The sequence below is a fragment of the Ambystoma mexicanum genome, chromosome 10 (genome assembly GCF_040938575.1).
Source record: "Ambystoma mexicanum isolate Mex_15411 chromosome 10, UKY_AmexF1_1, whole genome shotgun sequence".
NCBI lineage: Eukaryota > Metazoa > Chordata > Amphibia > Caudata > Ambystomatidae > Ambystoma > Ambystoma mexicanum.
In genome coordinates, this window is record NC_090932.1 from 369386125 (window position 1) to 369408091 (window position 21967).

A 21967-nucleotide genomic window follows, 5' to 3' on the forward strand; every position below is an offset into this window, starting at 1 on the left:
TCTGCAAGCGTTAAAGAAAGCACAAGTGGGGAAAATAAAATAGAATGGACTGAAGAGATGGAGGAAGGGCTTGAGGAGCTGAAAAAAGCAATTTGCACAGCACCCGTTTTAGGAATTCCCAATTATGCTGAGAAATTGTATTTGTTTTTGCACGCAAATGGGACAATCATGACAGCAGTGCTTATGCAGATGACTACATTGGGGTCCAAACCTTTAGCGTATTATAGTGGGAATTTAGACCCAGTTATGAGAGTGCACTTCCTTTGCGAACAATCTTTGGCTTCTGCCGCATTCACGATTGAGAAGTCTACAAGTATTGTCACGGGCTGCTCCATGACTCTCTTTGTGGAACAGACTCTATTTGCTATTTCAGAGAAGCCCAAAGGCACATTGACACCGCAAAAGGCTTTGGTTTAGGAGCTACTGATTTCTAACCCAACAATTAAGATTTTAAGATGTAAAATAGTGAATCCTGCCATGTTTACAGCGTAGCCAAAAGAAGAAGGCAATCATGTGCATGACTGCGCTAATTATTATGATATACCCTGTTTGAAGGAAAATGCTTTAGCAGGAGGGGAAATTCTCTTTATTGATGGTTCAGTAAAAATTGATCAGACTAGTGGGCAAAGGCATTCAAGCGCTTCAGTATTGAGGCATAGAAGAAATGAAGAATTTGAATTTGTAGCAAGTGCAAGGATATCATCTCACTTTTCAGCGCAAGCAGCAGAATTGGTAGTGCTCCTTGTCAGGCTCGAGAAACACGAAGGACAGGAAGTGACAATGTACAGTGACTCTGCCTGCATGACGTCGACCGGACACACAGGGTTAGCACGTTGTAAGAGGAAGGGATACCTCCACACAGACGGCACTTCAGTGCTACACACATCCTTTATGAATAAGCTTATTAAGGCACTACAACTCCCAGTGACCATAGTGGTCATTAAATGCGCAGTGCATACTAAGCAAACAGATTTTATCTCTTGCAGGAATGAAGCAGCAGTAGAAGAAGCCAAAAGGGTTGCCTATTCCCCAGACATTTTGAGTTTTGATACTGAAACTATCAAAGAATAAGTAGTCACAACCATCTTAGTCCAAGAAGGGTTTAATATATTGACGATAACCCAACTAATGGTGATTCAAAGGAGTGCACCACAGGAAGAGCAGGAATTGTGGAAACAAAGGGGGTGTTCTTCATCCCCCACAGAGGCTTTATGATGACAAGACAGCACTGGAAAGCCAGTGATGCCACTAGCATTATTAAAGGTTGCGCTTGAACAGCTGTATTACCCCACACATTTAACTAGGGAGAGTCTTGCTGCTATGATTGCAAAAGACTGGTTCATTCCTAATTTTTTGGAGCACAATGCACTATTTATGGTAAACTGCATCGTGTGTCAAAGGTTTACTGCTGGGCATACACTGAGAATGATTAGAGGTGTAATACCTTGACCGAATGGTCTGTTTCAGCTTTTACCTATCGACTATGTTGATATGCTACAAATATGTAATGGATATAGGTATCAATTAGTGGTGGTGTGTCCCTTCTCTAGGTGGATTGAGGAAGATCCCTGTACACAGAATGACACCACTTTTGCAGTAAAGTTTTTATTGGGCACTGTTTTCCCAAGGCAGGGTGTGTGTGAAGTGCTCAGATCCGATTATGGACCCCATTTTGTTAATGAGTTATTCGAACAGATAGGGCTTCTATTGAGTATAAATTACAAGCTTTCTTCTGGTTATCACCACAAGTGAACCGGATATGTGAGAGACTCAACAACCTCCTTAAAGAAAGGAATGCCAAGATTAGATTGACTTTGAAGATGGGGTGGCTATATTGCCTACCCCTACCCTTACATGCCCTTCAGAATCACCCAGGATTGGACCATCACCTCACCCCGCATGAGCTAGTAACAGGGTGTTGAATGAGAATGTCCCTTAAACCTCCATCTAGGATCAGAAGTGATGCCCATAGTGTAGATGAAACTTTAGGTGATGAGATGCACAACTATTTGACCTCTTGTATTTCTTTCATTTCAGATCAAACCAAGCGCAAGAGGGGTTGGTCTCAGAACACAGAAGAAGACAATTCAACCAACAACCCAATTGAACTATTATTGGCACCTAAGTTATATGTTGGAAACCTAGCTCTCATTAAAAACTTTACTAGAAGGTGGCATGAGCCACGTTTCAATGGTCCCTTTTGTGTTGAGAATATAACCCCTTCGGGTGTGACGGTCCAAGGGAAATGAGCTTGGCTTCACCTGAATGACGTAATGGCCTATAAAGGTGCAAACCCGCCCTCCCAATGTTGCTGATCCAGAAGGAAGACAAGAAGAAGAATTTCAGCGTGTGCAGACTCCATCAATGATGAAGAAGAAGGATGATAAAGCAACCAGCTGTTAATACAGATTTTGTATTGGACTGGAATTCAGTGGACACTCCTTATAAATATTTTAGCAGAGAGTGCAAAGACTTGCAGGGAATTCTAGAAATTGGGGGGTTCCTACTTCGATCCCAGACAACCCCCGTCGCGGAGTGGAGTCAGATGGCCCCCCTGAGACATCACTAGGGTGCACTTCTTTACCATGAAGGAAGCCATCTCGGCGATAAGCCGCTCCAAAGATGACATTACATTACAAGGGACCTCCCTCCAGATCTTTCAGGATCTTTCCCCTCTTACTATCTAAAAGAGGCGAGCCCTCTGTCCACTAACCACTCTTCTTCAAGCCCAAAAAATCCGCTACAGATGGCTCTTTCCCACAGGGCTCACTAAGGAAAATTAGCCACCTAGAAGATGCTGAAAACATCCTGAAAACATCCTGCGCCCAGATGCTTCCAGGCCTCCGCCTCCCCCGCCCTCCGAGGCAACGGCTGACTTAGACCTTGTGGCCTCCCCTAACCCCACACAAAATTCCTGGTCGAGGGTTCCCAGATTCCGGAGGAGGAAGTAGCCGGATGCGGTCCCATGATGGAGCCACCACTTTCCGTCCCGGCGTGTCAGTCCGGCACCATGAACCCGATCAACACCCACAGGAACACAGATGAGCTCCATCCCCAAAGCAGCGGGCATTATTCCACGGCCCATGCCCGGTTCCAAGGCACAGTCCACCTATGAGTCCTTGGAACGATCCACTGAGACTACTTGTAAGATTAGCCATGTTGGCTACATACTGTTCTGTGGCCCCGTTGGCCAGGGGAGGCTCTAGACCTACAAAAGGTCTGCCACCCCCAGTTAAAACTCGGCCCTCCCGTTGGCGGCCCGAGCAAAAACCCCATAGGCAGGTTAATGAATGGCCATACACTCCGCGACATGATGGCTGATCCCTCTACGTCTCCCCCTCTCCCCTAGGACTTGTCAGTGGCCCCGGAACTAGCCCCGGAACATTGGACATTGAGGTTTGTCTCCCTGAATGTCAAGGGACTGAATTCACCCGCCAACCACAAGTGCATCCTACAGAAGCTTCAAAATGACGATGCAGCAGTAGCTGTGCTACAGGAAAGCTATCTGCTGCTGGCAGACCACAGCTGCCTACGTTCCCGAAACGTCCAGAAGTAACTCTTCGCATCTGGGAACTCCAAGAGGGGTGGCACGGCTATCCTATTTGGGAAGGGACTGAACACTCAAATTCTAGACTCCATAAGCTGCCTGAAGGGGCGGTACATGGCGGTGAAATGCCTTCAGCTGGGACAACTCTACTCTATAATCTCTGTATACGCACCCAACTCAGGCCAGGCGCTGTTCTATGAGTCCCTGAGTACGACTCTCTCTCCTTTTCTGGAGGGCCAGATAGTGATTGGTGGGGACTTCAATGGCGTCCCGGACCCCACGAAAGACAGGTCGCACCCGCCCAGTGCCGGAGACCTCACTATAGCCCTGGCTCTCCTGCAACTATTCAGAACTTTGGGGGTGGTGGACTCATGGAGGGTACTCCACCCATCCGAAAGAGACTTTTCCTTTTATTCTTATGTCCACAGAACCTCCTCCAGGATAGATTTTCTCCTAGTATCCCCGCAAATCTTCACATTCACCAACAATGTGACAAACGGCTCCAGAATCTTGTCTGATCACGCCCCGGTGACCCTAGCAATCCAACTGCAGGAACCGTCTAACCCCCAACAGCGCAGATGGACACTATATGATCCGATTCTAACGAGATGCCACGCAGAGACGCGATCGCAACCACGATCACCAACTTTTTTAAGGAGAACCCCAGCGAAGACACTTCCACCGCCAACAATTGGGACGCAATGAAGGCAGTAATGCGGGGAGAACTGACTGCGCAAGGAGCCGCCTATCACAGGCATAAACGACAAACTCGCCAGGGTCTTGAGGAAGAACTTAAAAAAGCAGAAAGGACCCATAAGGAGAAGGGCGGGACCCCTAAAACTCAGCGGGCCATCCGGAAAGCGCAAAAAAAAGATTGAGGCCCACTACGCTGAACACACTGCCCACCAAATGGCAAAAGCTAAACAGTTTTATTATGCTAAGAACAACAAAGCGAATAAGTTACTGGTGGCCAAACTTGCCAAGGCGAAGAGGAATAGCACGATTGTGGGCCTGCGGGACCAACAAGGCAATGTCCATTACGCTGACCAGGACAAACAACAGTTTGCAACGGCCCACCTGACCCAGCTGATGACCGCTCCGCTACGGGACATGAAGGAACAGAGGGAATACCTACGGAGTGCAGCGCTTCCCCGGCTAAAAAGAACAGCCCGTGACTCTATGGAGGCGCGGATTACCGACAAGGAAGTGGACGAGGCAATAAAAGCCCTTAAATCCCGGGCCCCTGGCCCTGATGCATATACAACCAGGTTTTACAAGATTTTCAAACCCCAATTATTAGCGCCTCTGGTACAGTTGTTTAACTCGTTCAGGACCACGGGCACTATTACCCCGTCCATGCAGGAGTCAATTACTGTCTTACTACCTGGAAGCGATCCGAAGAACCCTGCCTCATATAGACCCATCGCCCTGCTCAACATAGATGCTAATATATACTCTAAAATCTTAGCAACACGACTATCTCAGTTCTTGCCGGAGATAATCAGTGCAGATCAGAGTGGCTTTCTCAGACACCGCTCCACGGCCGACAACATCCAGAGGGCCTTAGACCTGGTGGAACATGCCTTCCGAGACTCCCGGGAGCTGGTGCTTCTGGCACTGGACGCAACCAAGGCATTCGGCAAAGTGGATTGGACTTTTTTGATGCTCACCCTTGAGGCCTTTGGATTTGGCCCGGAATTCTGCACTAAGACGCTGGCAAACTACAAAGCTCCCAAAACCCTTCTCAGAGTTAATGGCACCCTTTCCTCCCCTATCAGCCTAAGCTGCGGAACCAGACAGGGATGCCCACTGTCGCCGCTCCTCTTCGCACTAATCATGGAACCGTTTGCCCAACGGATCAGGTTGAACCCTGCAATCGAAGGCTTCCAATCAGGCACGGCACACCACAAGCTGGCCCTCTATGCAGACGATGTCCTCCTGACTATCATGAAGCCTTGTTCCTCCCTCCCTCAAGCCCTGGCTGAGATAGTGAGCTATGGAAGGGTCACAGGCTTTGCCATCAACTTCCGGAAATCAGCTGCCATGGGAGTGGGTCTGACCCGGGAAGACCGAGAAGCCCTAATCCCTCTGTGCCCAATACAATGGACGACCAAGGGAATCAGCTACTCGGAGTCCAAATCCCAGCCAACCCAAGCGAGGTCTATCGGGCTAATTTCCCTCCATTATTTACAAACTTGGAGGCAGATTTAAAGCGCTGGGCGGCACAAGAGATATCGCTGATGGGCCTTAGTACAGCCTGTAAAATGAACTTACTACTGAGATTTCTGTACGCTTGCTCCTCACTCCCGGTGCCGTTTCCGGCGCCAGCCCTTCATCACCTACAGAAGAAAATGCTGCAGTTTGTTTGGAGGGGGAAAAAACCCAGAATCCCTAAATCCAAAATGCTGGGCAGCACAAAACTCGGTGGCCTCGGGGTCCCAGACCTACAGAAATACCAAATGGCAGCTCAGCTGTCCTGTATCCAATCGTGGCAAATCCTTACCAACTGCCCTAGATGGGTGGACCTCGAACAGGCGCAACTACCCCCCCCGCTATGCTTTCTCCCACATATCCCCCTCCGGAACGGCGACAGTGGCGGAATCTTCTGGCGACCACCAAACACACCATTTCGATATGGGACAGGGCGTTGAAACAGAAGAGGATCCCGACAGGGCTCAGCCCCCTCTCCCCGGTGTTTATGAACCCGACCTTTTCACCTGGTCTGTCTGCCCGGAATTTTAAGTCCTGGATTGCAGGAGGCCTGGAGACCCTTGGACAACTCTTTGAAGGGGGCCAACCCTGCACCTTTGAGCGATGTAAAGAACTTTTTAGGATCCAGGAACAGGATAGATTCACATATACCCAGCTGCGCCACTTGTGCACCCATCCACAGACTCGCCAGGCAGCTATTCGCCCCCCCACAGCCATCGAATTGACCCTTAATGAGCTCCCGCCTGGGGGGAGAATCTCCACTCTATATAAACACCTCGAAACGGATTTCTTAACCTCCAAGACTAGGTATATGGCCCTATGGGAAGCGGACCTGGGCCGGTCGATTGAAGACCAACAGTGGGTTGACATCTGGTCCCGGGCTCACACCTCCTCATCCTGCATCACAAACAGAGAATGCGCCTACAAGATCCTCCTCCGTTGGTACTACCCTCCCCTAAGACTTCATCACATGAACCCCACACTCGACCCACAATGCTGTAGACAATGCGGCCAAATAGGCTCCTTCTTCCACATGTGGTGGTCCTGCCCCAAGGCTCAAGCCTTTTGGAAACAATGCTTAGCGACGATAGCAGACATTACTCAGGTGCGACTGTCCTTGGACCCCAAACCTATTCTCCTTGGAGCGCCGATCCCCGGGATCTACCTAAGGTCTGGTCCTGTAGGATTATTTAGTGTGTTTTTGGAGTGCAGCACCACTGCATGAGATCAATGTATTGCTATAATGCGATAAAAGCAATTGCACCATTTTTTTTCTCCTGAAATGCCTCTGTTGCAGGAGACACATTAGAGGATTAATGAACTAATATAATTAACAGTACTAACATGATCTTAACTTATTAACATCATAATGTGTTCTCCAGTGCAAAATGAGATGGAAAAAACAGGCTCTGAAAGTCATTTTAAACGTGCACTTGGATTCATTTTTTTTCTTCTGTGTTCACTGTGTTAGCTGGATGCAAAATCTGCATGCCAGGAAATGAGTAGATACAGTTTCTAAACCGTATAGCCAAGCCATTGTTAAAAGAGGAGGATAGATTATTGTGCATTTTCATTGGTGACACGTCACCTTAAGGGCTGTAACAGAGGTCTCTTGGTACATTTCGGGGAAAAAGAAAGGCAGAGGACATTTTGCACAGCTCCAGGGAAGACTTGGCTGGAGTTTCTATGGGGTTTCCTGATTGAGAGGTATCGTCCCAGTCCATCGCTGACCTTCCCAGGCTGGAGATTCCAGTCAATAACCACCAGCTTGAGAGACCGCAGATCAGAACTGCATGTCCTCGATGGGGTGCTTTGAAGGAAAGCCTTGAGCCATTTAAAGAAAGCGACCAGTCCAGGGACTTCGCATGCTAAACAGCTACAATTCGCTGGTAATTATCTTGTATGAAAGTGAGGGTTATGTGCATGAGACCTATTTTAGACAGGCAGTGTAGCGATAGCTTTTCACTGTGTTCAAATGACACATTTTAATGTTGCCAGCTGAAGGCAAAACAAACAATGTAATTTTTCTCTTTCTTGTGCAAATATGAAATGAAATTCGTAGTGTTCTTGCATTTTGTTTTTCTCATGTTTTTATTTCAGAGAGGATTGTCTCACAAATGGTAATGTATCATTTTAAAATGAAATTGTGATAACACAGTCTGCCTAAGAGTATTCTTGTTTCTGTTTCATTTGGTGTCTAAAAAAAATATTATGCCATAGAGGGAATGATGCTTAAAGCGGCAAGTTTCTATGCAGATAAAGTAATGTTATGAGCAATTATAAATAGCTGTGTGCGTGGTTCCGCTCTGTGTATATATGTGTGTGTGTTTTCTGAGTGGAACATAATGAAATAGCTTGCTGGACGTATATGAGTCAGCAGAAAGAGAGGCCTCTGGAAATAGTTTCACTAATGTAAATAAATTAGTGATTATGCCACATTATTGTGAATACTTTATGGAAGCATAGCTCACTGGTGTAGATAAATCAGTGATAACAGCCATAAGTGGCATTCCATATGAAAATGTGGTGTTCTTGAATAATGTAGAAGCCTGAGGCCTCTAGAGATCACAAGAACAGTCTAAACAAAAGAAAGGGGTTTTTTATGCTGGGGCCACAAATAAAACAAAGAAATTATGCTCATCACTATACCACAACTAAATGTTTCTGTGTACTGAAATAATGCATAGCCACTATATTACTATAATACCAAACCCAATCTGAATGCAAGGAGTGATTATTGCTGAATTACTTTATTTTTGGCGGTAAGAAAATACCGCTAGGCCCCAAATATACACAAAATACCCTACATATTTATGGTGCGTTGCAGGCCGGGAAAGTGATCATAGAGCACCTACTGAGCATGGCAAGTGTGTCTCACGCCGCCATCTGTACATTAAAGGGAACCCATTTCATAATAGCAGTGTGTCACTAAAAACGAATTTCAGAATGTCTCAAAGGGAAACCACATTCTCAGACCTAGTGCAATATTTAGAGGCAAAGTTATTCGCACATGGGACGTGGTCATTAAACAGTACCTCAGAATGGCATGACCGCATTCAGGGTGAGGTGCACAAAGAAAAACTAGACAATATTTTTGCAGAAGGCAGCATAATTCAGGTCTGCCTTCTAAGGTTATTAAATACAGCCGATAAAAATGCAGAGAAAGACTGTTTGATACGGCTATGCGCCAAAATCTGGTTTATTTTTAATAGGTCCCTGCGAATGCAAGAAAATGACGCCCAGCTAATTAACAGGTTAAAGACTGACTTAGATGGGGCAAGTAAAAATCAGGAAATGTTAAGAGCAGAATTGGATGTATGCCAAAAAGACATGCAGTTAAAATGCAGAGATTTTGATGTTCAATTGTCCAAAAGCAAGGAACAATTTGAGGACAGTGAACAAGAATTGGTACACTTAAAAGCATTGGTGGACCACATTAGACAAGATAAAGATGAGGTTGTGTCAGAGATGCAGATTTTAAAAAGAACATTATGAGAAAGAAAGTGACCTCCAAAATGCGGAACAAGAAATGGTTAAAATGCTTCAAGAAAGAGACAAGAGGAATAAAGAATTTAATGAGTGCCAAATGCAAATGTGTGACATGCAGGAGGTAATTAATAAAATGAGTGATGAAAAAAACTATTTGCAAAACGAAGCAAACAGGCTCCTTAAAAAGTGTAAGGACTTAGAACAGCAAATGTGCATTCCCATGTCCCAGGAGTACCACATTCAATGGAGTTGAGGTGAATTCTATTTCTACCCAAAGGGCTAGTGCCCCAGTGACTGGGCTGGTGACTGAACTTGGTCGTAGCGCCCTTGGGGGATTTGATACTCCCATTGGGGGCAGCCACAAATCCCATACACCTGGAACCAGGATTGAGTCACCAAGTAGTGCAATTCCATGCATTGCAACAAGTAGCCCCATAAAGATAATGAAATCCATTAAAGCCCTGATCAAACCATTTGAAAAAAGGACGGGAATGCTGCATAGAGGATCACTTAGAAGTGGTTCATGACATTTTTAAAGCACTCCAGATACCTAAGGAACAGTACAGGCAATATTTTCATTTAACTTTAGATGCCCCGATGGCCAGTATTATAAGAGGATTGAATGAATAGCAAAATATGACATGGGCAGAGTTTGAAAAAGAGATTAGGTGTCATTTTTCTCCTTTCCAGTCATTGCAGGGGGCAAAGAAAGTCGCTTACACAATCACTGCTGGGCATAATACATCCCCTCGCCAGTTTTTACAAGACTTAAAAAAGAGCATTTTCTCGCTTTGATGTATCTTTTGACCCCAATTCCAATGAGTTTAAAACTGCCTACTTTTATGGGCTGCAGAAAGACATCATATCCCAATTGGTCTGTGAATTTGACCGTGACAAGTCCCTGGAATGGATTGTACACCAAAGCACAAAACTATATGAGGTACTCTATTGTCAGGGTAGAGAAAGTGATAAAATGAGAGATACTAGACCTAAACCTAAAGAACCCTCAGCAACAGTGATGGAAATCAGTTCAGCCAAAATGTCCCTTGAGTCTGCTCAAAGTCCAAGTAAAAATAATTTGGCACCTGAACAGAGGGGTCATTAATAAAGGTCATCACACATTGCACCAATGTTCCAATCACATGATCCTAGTAATAGGGAGAGTTACATCAGCCCCAGGTACTTAGGAGATAGGCCCCCGGCAGGCTATCGACCTGATATGTCAGGTATGAACAATACCCAGAGACAAAATCAGGATCAAAGAAATGATGGTCCTTATCATACATTGGGGACACAAAGCAGATTTGATCCCAATACCATGATATATGGTAATCAGGATAGACCCCGATATAGGGATCGATTTGCTGATAATGGGAATCAACATAGGGGCCAGTACCCACAACCTGAGAGACAAGACATGAGACAGAATGTGAACTACACTTCACGTCAATACAATGATTCCCCACCAGGGGACTACAACCAAAGGATGGGTGCACCCCGCTCCCCTCCGCAAATGAATCAAGAGTTCAGGAATCATCCCAATAGAAATCATTCTCCTGAGAGGTATCAGAATAGATCCAATCTGGGGGAAAACAATCAATATCAATCTAGGCCACAGAGAGAGGATTCTAGAGAGATGGAAAGATTCCAGTGCCTCGAGGCCCAAGTGAAAATGTTGGCTGAGCAAATAGGAAAGCTCTGCACAACACAAAAACAGTAATCAAAGGAGGGGGCAGATGGCCATAGCAATGATCGGGGGGCTTCTGAAAAGTGACTAAGTACTTATGATACCTGCAGCGCCGAAAAGACACTTTGCTCTGATGTAATTTTGCATAATGACTCTGAGAAGCCTAATGATTTAAAAGTGAAAATACCAGTACATGAACATGTAACAGAAAATGCAAATACTTCTAAAAGAGAGGTACGGTTTAACCTAGAACTAAATCAAACATTGGCGATATGTACAAATGAAATAGGAAAACCTGATAACCCAAAAGAACAAAGAGACAGGTTTAAGAAAAATGACTCATGCATGGGGAATACCAGTGAACCGGGAGTAAGTGGCGATGCTATAGCTCCTTCCCTGGGCAATCCAAACAATGACCAAACACAGGCAGGAAAAAGAAATACTCAAAAGGAGGGTACAGGTCAATCACCTGAAGAATTCTTTGAACCACATATTTTTGAAGAGGTTAAAGGGGCTGGTATCATACTGAATACTCACAAATGCACAGAATTAGACAATGACAAATTGCCAAGTGATGTTGTTACACATGTTCAGTTGGAGGGTTGTAGTGTGACCTCTGATGATACCTGGATGGATGGGCGAACGGTGGCCACACTCCAAAAAACGTCTGAACATGGGGAAATGAATAAAGTCCCTCACACAGGAATGAGCAAAAAGGAGGGAGAAATGTCTTTCCATTTACCGATGTGCTTAGCCAAAAGTGAAAAGAGCCTGAGAAAGATGAGCCCTGAAATCAGTAAGAATTTGCATTTCCTATGTGTGTTAGAGGAAGTTGAAGACAAGTATTATGCTCCCATCATTGTGGAAGAAAAATGCCATACATTTGCAATGATTGACACTGGCGCACAGGCCACAATTATGTCTAAAGAATTAGTAAAGAGTATCAATGAAGGGAGATCCCTGCAGAATCAGATCACAGTAAAGGAGAATCAAGGTCCAGTGCATAATTTTAACGGGGAGGAGGTGCCTATTATAGGCGCCACCGAGGTTGACATAAAGATAGGTAAACACAGAATGAAACAGGAGGTATTGGTCACATCCATTTGTGATATTCCATTTCTAATGGGAACAGATTGCCTGAAAAGATTATCTCCGCTCATAGATGGGGTGAATGGAGTACTGTGGTCCTTAACCAAAAAACCATTGAGACCTAAGAAACTAAAATCACAAAACAGCAATATAAATGAATGTCACACCCTTGCAAAAAAAAATTATGCAGTGGAGGTGTATCTCCAGAATAGTTGCATACCTAGCGTCACTGTTATATTAATTTGTCAAGACAAGATGCAGAGTGAAAATAATAAATTACCTGTACAAATATACTTAGACCCAAGGAAAGAATGGCAAACTGCCATAGATGAGCACACCTTATGTTTTTATTTAAAAGAGAAGCTATGCAAAAAGAATACTGCTCCTAGAGCAGGTTCAGAAAAACACATTACCACTCTTGCTGAAATACACATGGAAGATGAACAACCATGGGTTCATGTTGGGATAAATGACTATTCTAAAACAATAAAAGCCACTTTAGCACTTGAACAGGAAAGGAGCTTCATTAACGAGAAATTGTTGCAAAAAATAATGGAAAGGGAGGAGATCTCGAAAACCTAGGATTAAAAACCAGTATGTCTCTGGTTTGGATGGTCCAGACTTTGAAAACCGAATTGCAGGTAGATGCATGCTGAAAATTAGCATTGGACAAAAAACAATTTACCATAATGTTTGGATAGTGTGTGGAACAAAAAATGACTTTTACATGGGCAATGACATCATGCACAGAATGTGTATGGTGCTAGATTTCCTTAATCAAAAGATATGGTCACGCATAGGTGGGACTGCACCTGAATTTGAAGACAAAAGAAGGGCTTATCATTGCGCACAGCTGGTCCCTTATGCAATTGTATTACAAATGAGGAAATATACTGTTATCCATGCATTCACAAAGCAGTTTGCAATAACACTGAAGTGCAAAAATGGACAGCAGATGAAAGATTCTGATGCATTTGTGTGTCTGAATAAATCCATAAAAAAGCAGGGCCTGGATTATGAATACATTCCATTGGTAGATGTGGGTAAAGGGTCTGTAAAAATTATGGTGAATAATAAAGGTTATCAGAATATTCATTTAGAAGAAAACTCCCCAGTAGGAATGGCCATAAAAAAAATCACATTACACAGCTGATCTAAATAACATGGTGATTGGAAATATCCCGGAAAAGTATGCAGATGCTAAGGGTGAATTGCCAGAATACCTGGACTCTCAGCCCAAAGGGATATTTAAAATTCATTCTGTGTACCCTTATGATTCAAGCGAGACAGTGTGCTGTCATCAAGAGAATTGCATAACATTTAACTTAAATGAAAATGAAATAGAAAATCATCCCATTGAAGTGGAAGCTGATATGCCAAAACATTTAAATCTGGCAGCTTTACAAAGAGACACAGCCACACAATTAGAGGAAAGCGCCGAGATTCCCATGCCAGAACATTTTCCAGAATTTTCCAAAATGGTAGAGGAGCAGATTTTGTTAGCGGATGCATGGGACAACGAGGAGAATAGGAATGAATTGAGGATGATATTTATGGAGTTTAAAGATGTATTTGCAGAAGATGCTTATGATTGTATGATTGTGGGCTAACTAATTTACAAGTGGCCACACTTCCGGAAAGGGTGTAGCAGAAGCCCAGTATTTGTACGCCAGTATAGAATACCGCTGGCATGTTTAGAATCATTGGCAGAGATTATTAAAAATTTGAAGTCGCGGGGAATCATCAGGCCCATTCATAGCACATCCAATACACCTATTTTAGGTGTGTTAAAACCAAACGGTCAATGGCGACTGTGTGCAGATTTGAGAGAGTTAAATAAAAGAGTGCCAGTATCCAGATGGCCACTGCCATTCATTGATCAGGGATGAGCTCAGTTACATGGTTCAAAAGTGTTCACCACATTAGATCTCACCTCTGGAAATTGGTGTGTACCATTGGCAGAGGAGATACAGAATTTATTTTCCTTTTCATTTGATAAGACTCAATACGCATGGGTTAGAACTCCATTCGGGTACGTCAATAGTGGGAGTGAATTTGGCATATTTTTTAGGAAGGCTATGCCTGATGCAGCAGAAAGAGGAACCATAATTTATGTGGATGATGTCCTGATAAAAGATGAAAGCTTGAAAAGCCATTTTGATGAAATAAGACATGTTCTTGGCCAATTGCAGAAGGCAGGCGCCAAAGTATCTTTACAAAAATCACAATAGTGCAAGAAAAAGGTGAATTTTCTAGGCCATGAAGTGACTGAACATGGACTAAATCCACAAAAGAAGAAAATAGAGGCCATACAGAAACTAAAAGATCCTAAAAATATGAAAGGGGTAAAAAGTTTATTAGGAATGACAGGCTATAACAGAAAGTTCATTGAAAATGATGCTGAAATCACTCAACCATTGGCTAAACTGCTTAAACTGAATACAACCTGGAAATGGGAAAAGAGCGGTCTGAGGCAGTGGCTAAATTAAAGGAATGTCTTGTAAAGGCACCCTGTTTAGCATATCCCATAAAGGACAGGGATTTCTTTATAGAAATAGGTTTCTCTGAACATTGTATGTCAGCAGTGTTATCACAAAAACATGATTTGAATCACAAAACCATTGCGTATGCAAGTAAGGCATTTTCCCAAGCTGAAATTAAATTCAATGAATGTGAAAAGGCCCTATTAACCACTGTGTGGGCGCTACAACATTTCCGCCCCATTGTTCAGGGAGAAAAGGTGATTATTGAGACGAATCATCAACCTTTGCAGTTTTTAGAGAGTAAAACAATTAGGTCAGGTAATCTAGCGCAGTCCAGAATCACTTCATGGACACTAGCATTACAGGGTTTTCCTGTAGAAGTGAGATATGGCCAAAATAAAAAAAGCCCAATTGCTCAAGGTTTAGCAGATTTACATGAATGTGCAGCTGAACCAGTATCAAATGAAATAGAAGTGGAACCTAATTGGCAGGAATTTGAACAATCACCACATAAAGCTTTTGATGAAAAAACATGCAAAGACTTGCCAACTGTATATGTTGATGGTTGTGCCTTTCACATTGAAAATGACAGTGATAAACAATTAGTGTCAGGAATAGGGAATGTATGGTTGAAGTGTGAAGGTGTCCCGAGTATAGGGATGAGAATTGGTGCTAGGAGCAGTCAGGTAGCGGAATTGGCAGCCATTTATAAAGCAATTGCTACTGCAGTTGATAATAAATTCAGTGACATTGTCCTGGTGACTGATTCTGATTACGCACAAAATAGCTTTGTGGAATATTTACCTGGCTGGAAAGCGAGAGGCATGATTACATACAATAAAAAGCCACTTAAACATGGAAAAATGATACAAGCCATAGACAAATTGGTGTCAGAAAATGATTTAACAATATACTGGAGGAAAGTTCGTGGGCATTTGAAATCTCCAGGAGAGGATAAGGAGGGAAATGATAAGGCAGATCGCCTGACTAAAATTGGGGCTGTGATGGGAGAATTGCTACCTATTGAACATTTACTGGGTGAAATACAAATTGATGCAGTAACACGTTCTAAAGCGACAAAGGAAACAGATCAACCAGTGCTACAGTGGAGTTATGATACACCAGATCAAGATCTGATTGAGGCACAAAAGAATGATCGAATTTTGGGAATCCATTATAATCATTTGATAGATCCTGAACAAAAACCTTTAACAGAAAATGATTATATGGGAAAAGAAGTGTTAAGGGTGCTATTAAAGAATAAAAAACGAAAAAGACTACAAGATGGACTCATGACTAGAGAGCCCATAACAGGACAAATACAGTGGGTGGTACCCCTTTCATTCAGAGGGTTAATGCTACACCATGCGCATGACGCTATAACTGCAGGCCACAGAGGCTCACAGAAAACAATGGAAATACTAAAAGATTATGCTTATTGGCCACATATGTCCCAAGATGTAGAATTATATACTAGAGGATGTCTAGTATGTGCCCAATTTAAACCTGCTTCACCAATGCATAGAGCTCTATTAATGAAAAGAGGCCTAACTCTTCCATGGTCAGATTTGCAAATAGACTATGTAGGGCCTGTAAAGAGGTCGAGCAGAGGGAACCGTTATATTTTAAGTGTGGTGTGTTTGATGTCGAAGTGGATTGAGAGTATTCCTGCACCAGACTGTAGTGCGCAAACAGCAGCCACATTGCTGGTGAACCATGTGTTTTCAAGATTTGGGTTGCCACAAAGAATATAATCAGACAGAGGAAGTCATTTTACAAGTGCTCTAATGAGTAAGGTATGGCAAATATTGGGTGTGAAGAGAAAGCTACATATCGCATATCGGGCGGCTTCTTCAGGTGGAATTGAACACAGCAATAGGTCTGTTGTGGACATTTTAAAGAAATCCGTGGCAGAAGCAGGTTCCAGCTGGGATTTACGCTTACCTTTGGTTCTGATGGCAATCAGATCAACTCCTGCCAAAGCAACAGGTATTAGCCCTCATGGAGTTTTGACAGGTAGGAAAATGGTGTTACCACAACACCTGCTATACAGGACACATGAGCAAACACTTGTGAGCGCATCCACAGTTCATGAATACATTGATGAACTGAGGAAGCATTTACAACATGCATTTGCTCTTGTACAGAAAATTTTAGAAAGAGCTGCTGACAGTGCAAAGTCATATTATGATAAAAAGACGTCAGTAAAGGAATATTGTGTGGGCGATCAGGTGTATAAATTTAATTTTGGAAAAGGTAAACAGAAAAATTCCAAATTTCTAGCAGCCTGGCAGGGGCCATATCGAATTATAGATAAGGTCTCTCCTGTGGTCTATAAAATTTTGAAGACTGAAGGTGAAACAGCAGCAGAGCAGTTTGTTCACGTAAATCAAATGAAACCATGTCACCCTAAACATGAGATTAAACAACTTGAGCGTGTAGAAGCAGATAAAGTCCCTTGAACATAGAAAGGTAAAGTGAATGGGTCTAGTCAATAGTAGTGGCAGAGAAGTTAAATAAAGATGGTTGATTATGATAATGGCACATAAACACTGTAATATATGTAAATATATATATAAAAAAAATGGAAGCTAAAATGTATGGAATTGGTGTGAAAATGTATTAAATATTGAATGCTGTTTTATATATGTTGTTTTGTCTTTAACCTATGTTTAATTTCAGAAAGCAAGAGGAAAAAGGGCGAAATATTTTACAAAGCATGTTTTATTTTTGGCAAAAAGGTGAAGTTAGTATTGTGCTATGTACTTAATTTATTTCTTTTCTATTTGATTTAGAATATTAACATATCTGTACTTGGAGGACACAGGACCAGAGGCCACGGGAGACGATGGAGTCCTGGAGCCCATGTGGACGGATTCCCGAGAAGCCCCGGAAGGGGGCGAAGATCAAGGCTGCAAAGCGATCAGCATTGAAGATGACACCGACAATATGGATAATTATGTTGATGTTCGGAGGGAACTTCAAAAATTCAGAAGCACAGGTTGTCATTGAACCTGGACCAGCATCTGGTATTGCGGTAGAAGAAGCACCAGGATTCATCATGAGTGATAGAAGGATGATTTTCCAGAACATTCATATACCATTGAATCCTAATATTTTGATAGAACAACATTTTAACAACACTGGAATTAAAGCTGAGCAGACTAAACAGTGGCTGGAAATAAGAAAAGAGGGCGCTAAGCAGTCAATAAGAGATATATTGATGCAATTGGAGAAAACATTTGTGAATTCAGCAGATATTAAGAAGAGGAGAGGAAAAAGAGGTGCAGTGATGCTTGCGATCTCATTGGTAATGTCTATAGTTGGAGCCATAATAGGTACCACGATATCAACAGCCAATGCCATTTCAGTAGGGACGCTGAGTTCTAAAGCACAACAATTGAGTGTTGACCTAGAAATAATACAAAAAATATTAGATGGCATTAGAGGGGGATTGGATGAACAAGTAAGGTTCATAAATGAAACTGCGATCATATTGAATGAACAAGCGGATGTGATGCAACGGGCAACTAAGCTGATTATTAAGCATGACAGAACACTTAGTGAGATTTTGAATATAATGAGTCCTGTTGATAGACTATTAACGAATTATATGAGAGAAGTTCAAACTGCAATTTCACAATTGATTCAAGGACATATACCATTGTACTTTGTTTCACAGGATATTATTCAACAAATGATAGAAAGGGTGACTAGGAGGGAGATTGATGTGATAGAGGTAAAAATTGCATTTGAAATGGGTAATCCAATGCCATTATATGTGGACTTGGATAGGCTGGAAATTGGGTTCTTACTATACATCCCATATGTAGCTCCTGAAATTATTTATCAAACCAAGTGGGTACACAATGTGAGATTTTGGCAAGAGGACACATTTATTAAGATTAAGACTCCAGAAGTGGTGGCATTTCAGTCATGGGAGCCTGAAGTTTACTTGATAACAAACTTGGAAACGTGTGTCAAATTTAAAGAACAAAATTATATGTGCCCAGGTAAACCGTTTGTTCCTGATGCTACAGACGCTATTTGTGGTTTGAAATCTGACCTAAGTATATCAGAAGGATGTGAAATGATCATTAGCAATATGGGGAGTGAAGAATTAGCACAGGCTAAAATGGTCAAAGGTAAATGTTTGATCAGCACCTGTTTAAAAAACCTGACAGTAGTACACTTAAATCATGGAACATATGTGGTTAAACAGGTGAAATATAATGTCTTTTACTTACAGGTTCCAAAGGATACAATTGTGTCGATTGGAGGGTTAACATTGTTTCATGTTACGAATGACATTTGGGAAAGCCAAGTAGAAAATATTGAATTTTTTCAAAGGGATGCATTTCCAATAGACCCGGACCTAGAATTCTTATAGAATCATAAAGACAAAAACGTAGTGAAAATGAATCTAAGAAAGAACAACTTTACGGTTAGTAACCTGGGTATAATAGAAGTGGAAAGATTTAATTAGGGAACCTGGGGGGAACGCTCTATAGTGGGTTTAGCTGTACTGATGCTGATAATGGGAGGATGGTTAATTGTTTTATCAGTAAAAATGAAGATGTTGCTCATGTTAGTGGCTACAACGGGGAGAGAAAGATATCCCAACACGCACACATTTTAAAAAAGAAGAAAGGGAGCAAGTTGGATTTCTTCCAATTATGGCTTGGACCACTGCTAAAATTCTCAGAAAAAAGGAGGGGATGTGTAGGATTATTTAGCGTGTTTTTGGAGTGCTGCACCACTGCATGAGGTCAATGTATTGCTATAATGTGGTACAAGCAATTGCACCATTTTTTTTTCTCCTGAAATGCCTCTGTTGCAGGAGACACATTAGAGGATTAATGAACTAATATAATTAACAGTACTAACATGAAAGTAACTTATTAACATCATAATGTGTTCTCCAGTGCAAAATGAGGTGGAAAAAACAGGCTCTGAAAGTCATTTTAAACGTGCACTTGGATTCATTTTTTTTCTTCTCTGTGCACTGTGTTAGCTGGATGCGAAATCTGCATGCCAGGAAATGAGTAGATACAGTTTGTAAACCGTATAGCCAAGCCATTGTTAAAAGAGGAGGATAGATTATTGTGCATTTTCATTGGTGACACGTCACCTTAAGGGCTGTAACAGAGGTCTCTTGGTACACTTCGGGGAAAAGGAAAGGCAGAGGACATTTTGCACAGCTCCGGGGAAGACTTGGCTGGAGTTTCTATGGGGTTTCCCGATTGAGAGGTATCGTCCCAGTCCATCGCTGACTTTCTCAGCCTGGAGATTCCAGTCAATAAGCACCGGCTTGAGAGACCGCAGATCAGAACTGCATGTCCTCGCTGGGGTGCTTTGAAGGAAAGCCTTGAGCCATTTAAAGAAAGTGACCAGTCCAGGGAGTTCGCGTGCTAAACAGCTACAATTCGCTGGTAATTATCTTGTATGAAAGTGAGGGTGCGGTTTGTGCATGAGACCTATTTTAGATAGGCAGTGTATCAATAGCTTTTCACTGTGTTCAAATGACACATTTTAATGTTGCCAGCTGAAGGCAAAACAAACAATGTAATTTTTCTCTCTCTTGTGCAAATATGAAATGAAATTCGTAGTGTTCTTGCATTTTGTTTTTCTCATGTTTTTATTTCAGAGAGGATTGTCTCACGAATGGTAATGTATCATTTTAAAATGAAATTGTGATAACACAGTCTCCCTAAGAGTATTCTTGTTTCTGTTTCATTTGGTGTCTAAAAGAAATATTATGCCATAGAGGGAATGATGCTTAAAGCGCCAAGTTTCTATGCAGATAAAGTAATGTTATGAGCAATTATAAATAGCCGTGTGCGTGGTTCCACTCTGTGTATATATGTGTGTGTGTTTTCTGAGTGGAACATATGAAATAGTTTGCTGGACGCATATGAGTCAGCAGAAAGAGAGGCCTCTGGAAATAGTTTCACTAATGTAAATAAATTTGTGATTATACCATGTTATTATAAATACTTTATGGAAGCATAGCTCACTGGTGTAGATAAATCAGTGATAACAGCCAAATAATGGCATTCCATATGAAAATGTGGTGTTCTTGAATAATGTAGAAGCCTGAGGCCTCTAGAGATCATAAGAACAGTCTAAACAAAAGAAAGGGGTTTTGTATGTTGGGGCCACGAATAAAACAAAGAAATTATGCTCATCACTATACCACAACGAAATGCATACAAACTAAATGCGTCTGTGTACTGAAATAATGCATAGCCACTGTATTACTATAATACCAAACCCAATCTCAATGCAAGGAATGATTATTGCTGAATTACTTTATTTTTGGTGGTAAGAAAATACCGCTAGGCCCCAAATATACACAAAATACCCTACAGTCCTAAGGCCAAACTATTATCCCAGTGCTTACTGGCGGGCAGGAACGTGATAGCCCGCACCTGGAAAACGACAGAAGGCCCACTCATGCCTTTCTAGTGGATGAAAGTCTGGGACATCTTGATCGCTGAGAAGGTGACGGCTGCCGGGGCAGGCATTCTACATTGCTTTCACAACATCTGGGGTCCGGTTTTGGACTTTGACCAAAGGTTCCTGGCCCTGACATTCAAGCCCCAACTGGCCAGGAGAACTGTTCAAGATGGAGATCCCCAGAGGGGGCGGGAAGACGGAACTTAAGACCTGAGTGTGGGGTGGGAAGAGTGTCAAGTGGTATTGCTTTATGCTTCATGTCGCAAGTGATTAAGCTTTGTATTGTCATAACCTGCCTGTTTAAAATAAACATGTTTAAAAAAAAAAAAGAAATACATTGAAGCATTAGAGTTATGCCTAAACGTTAGTTCTTGATTAGAAATTGGAAAAGAGATCAGTATCCAGATTAATTTCTTGGAGAATACCTGTTCTAAGCAGTTAAACATACAGAACTTACTGATAGGGATGTTCATCAGCGTGTGCTTGCTCTCTTTGTGTTTATACGTCAGGCTTAACCTGTTCTTGTGAGAAGAGACGCTGATATTCACATTTTCTTACTGGACCCTAAAAATGGCCCGATGATAAAATGGCTTCTTATTGCTATTATCAAGCAGAATTTACAGTTGAAAGCAGAAAGAAATTTGATGATTGTATTCAACATGATTAAAGAAGAAAGTGGCATGGTTCTACGAGAGGAGCAAGTGCAACGAATAGTAGGATGGCATGAGAGATGGATGCCTATGTTCTTATGCATAATATATGTTTGTATGATTGTTCTCTTTGTCTTTCTGTTCCTCATCTTTCACAGTCTTTATTATGTTAGCAGTTCCACTGTTGGCGATGTCCCTCTGGTTCTTCCTGCCATGGGAACTTCTTTTGATACACTTCATGAATGGTACATGGCTTCTAAAAGACACAAGAGAGAGGCAGAGGAAGATAGTGAGAGATAGTGAGAGGATAAATACAGATTACCTATAATGCAGCACACTTGGGGAATAACAT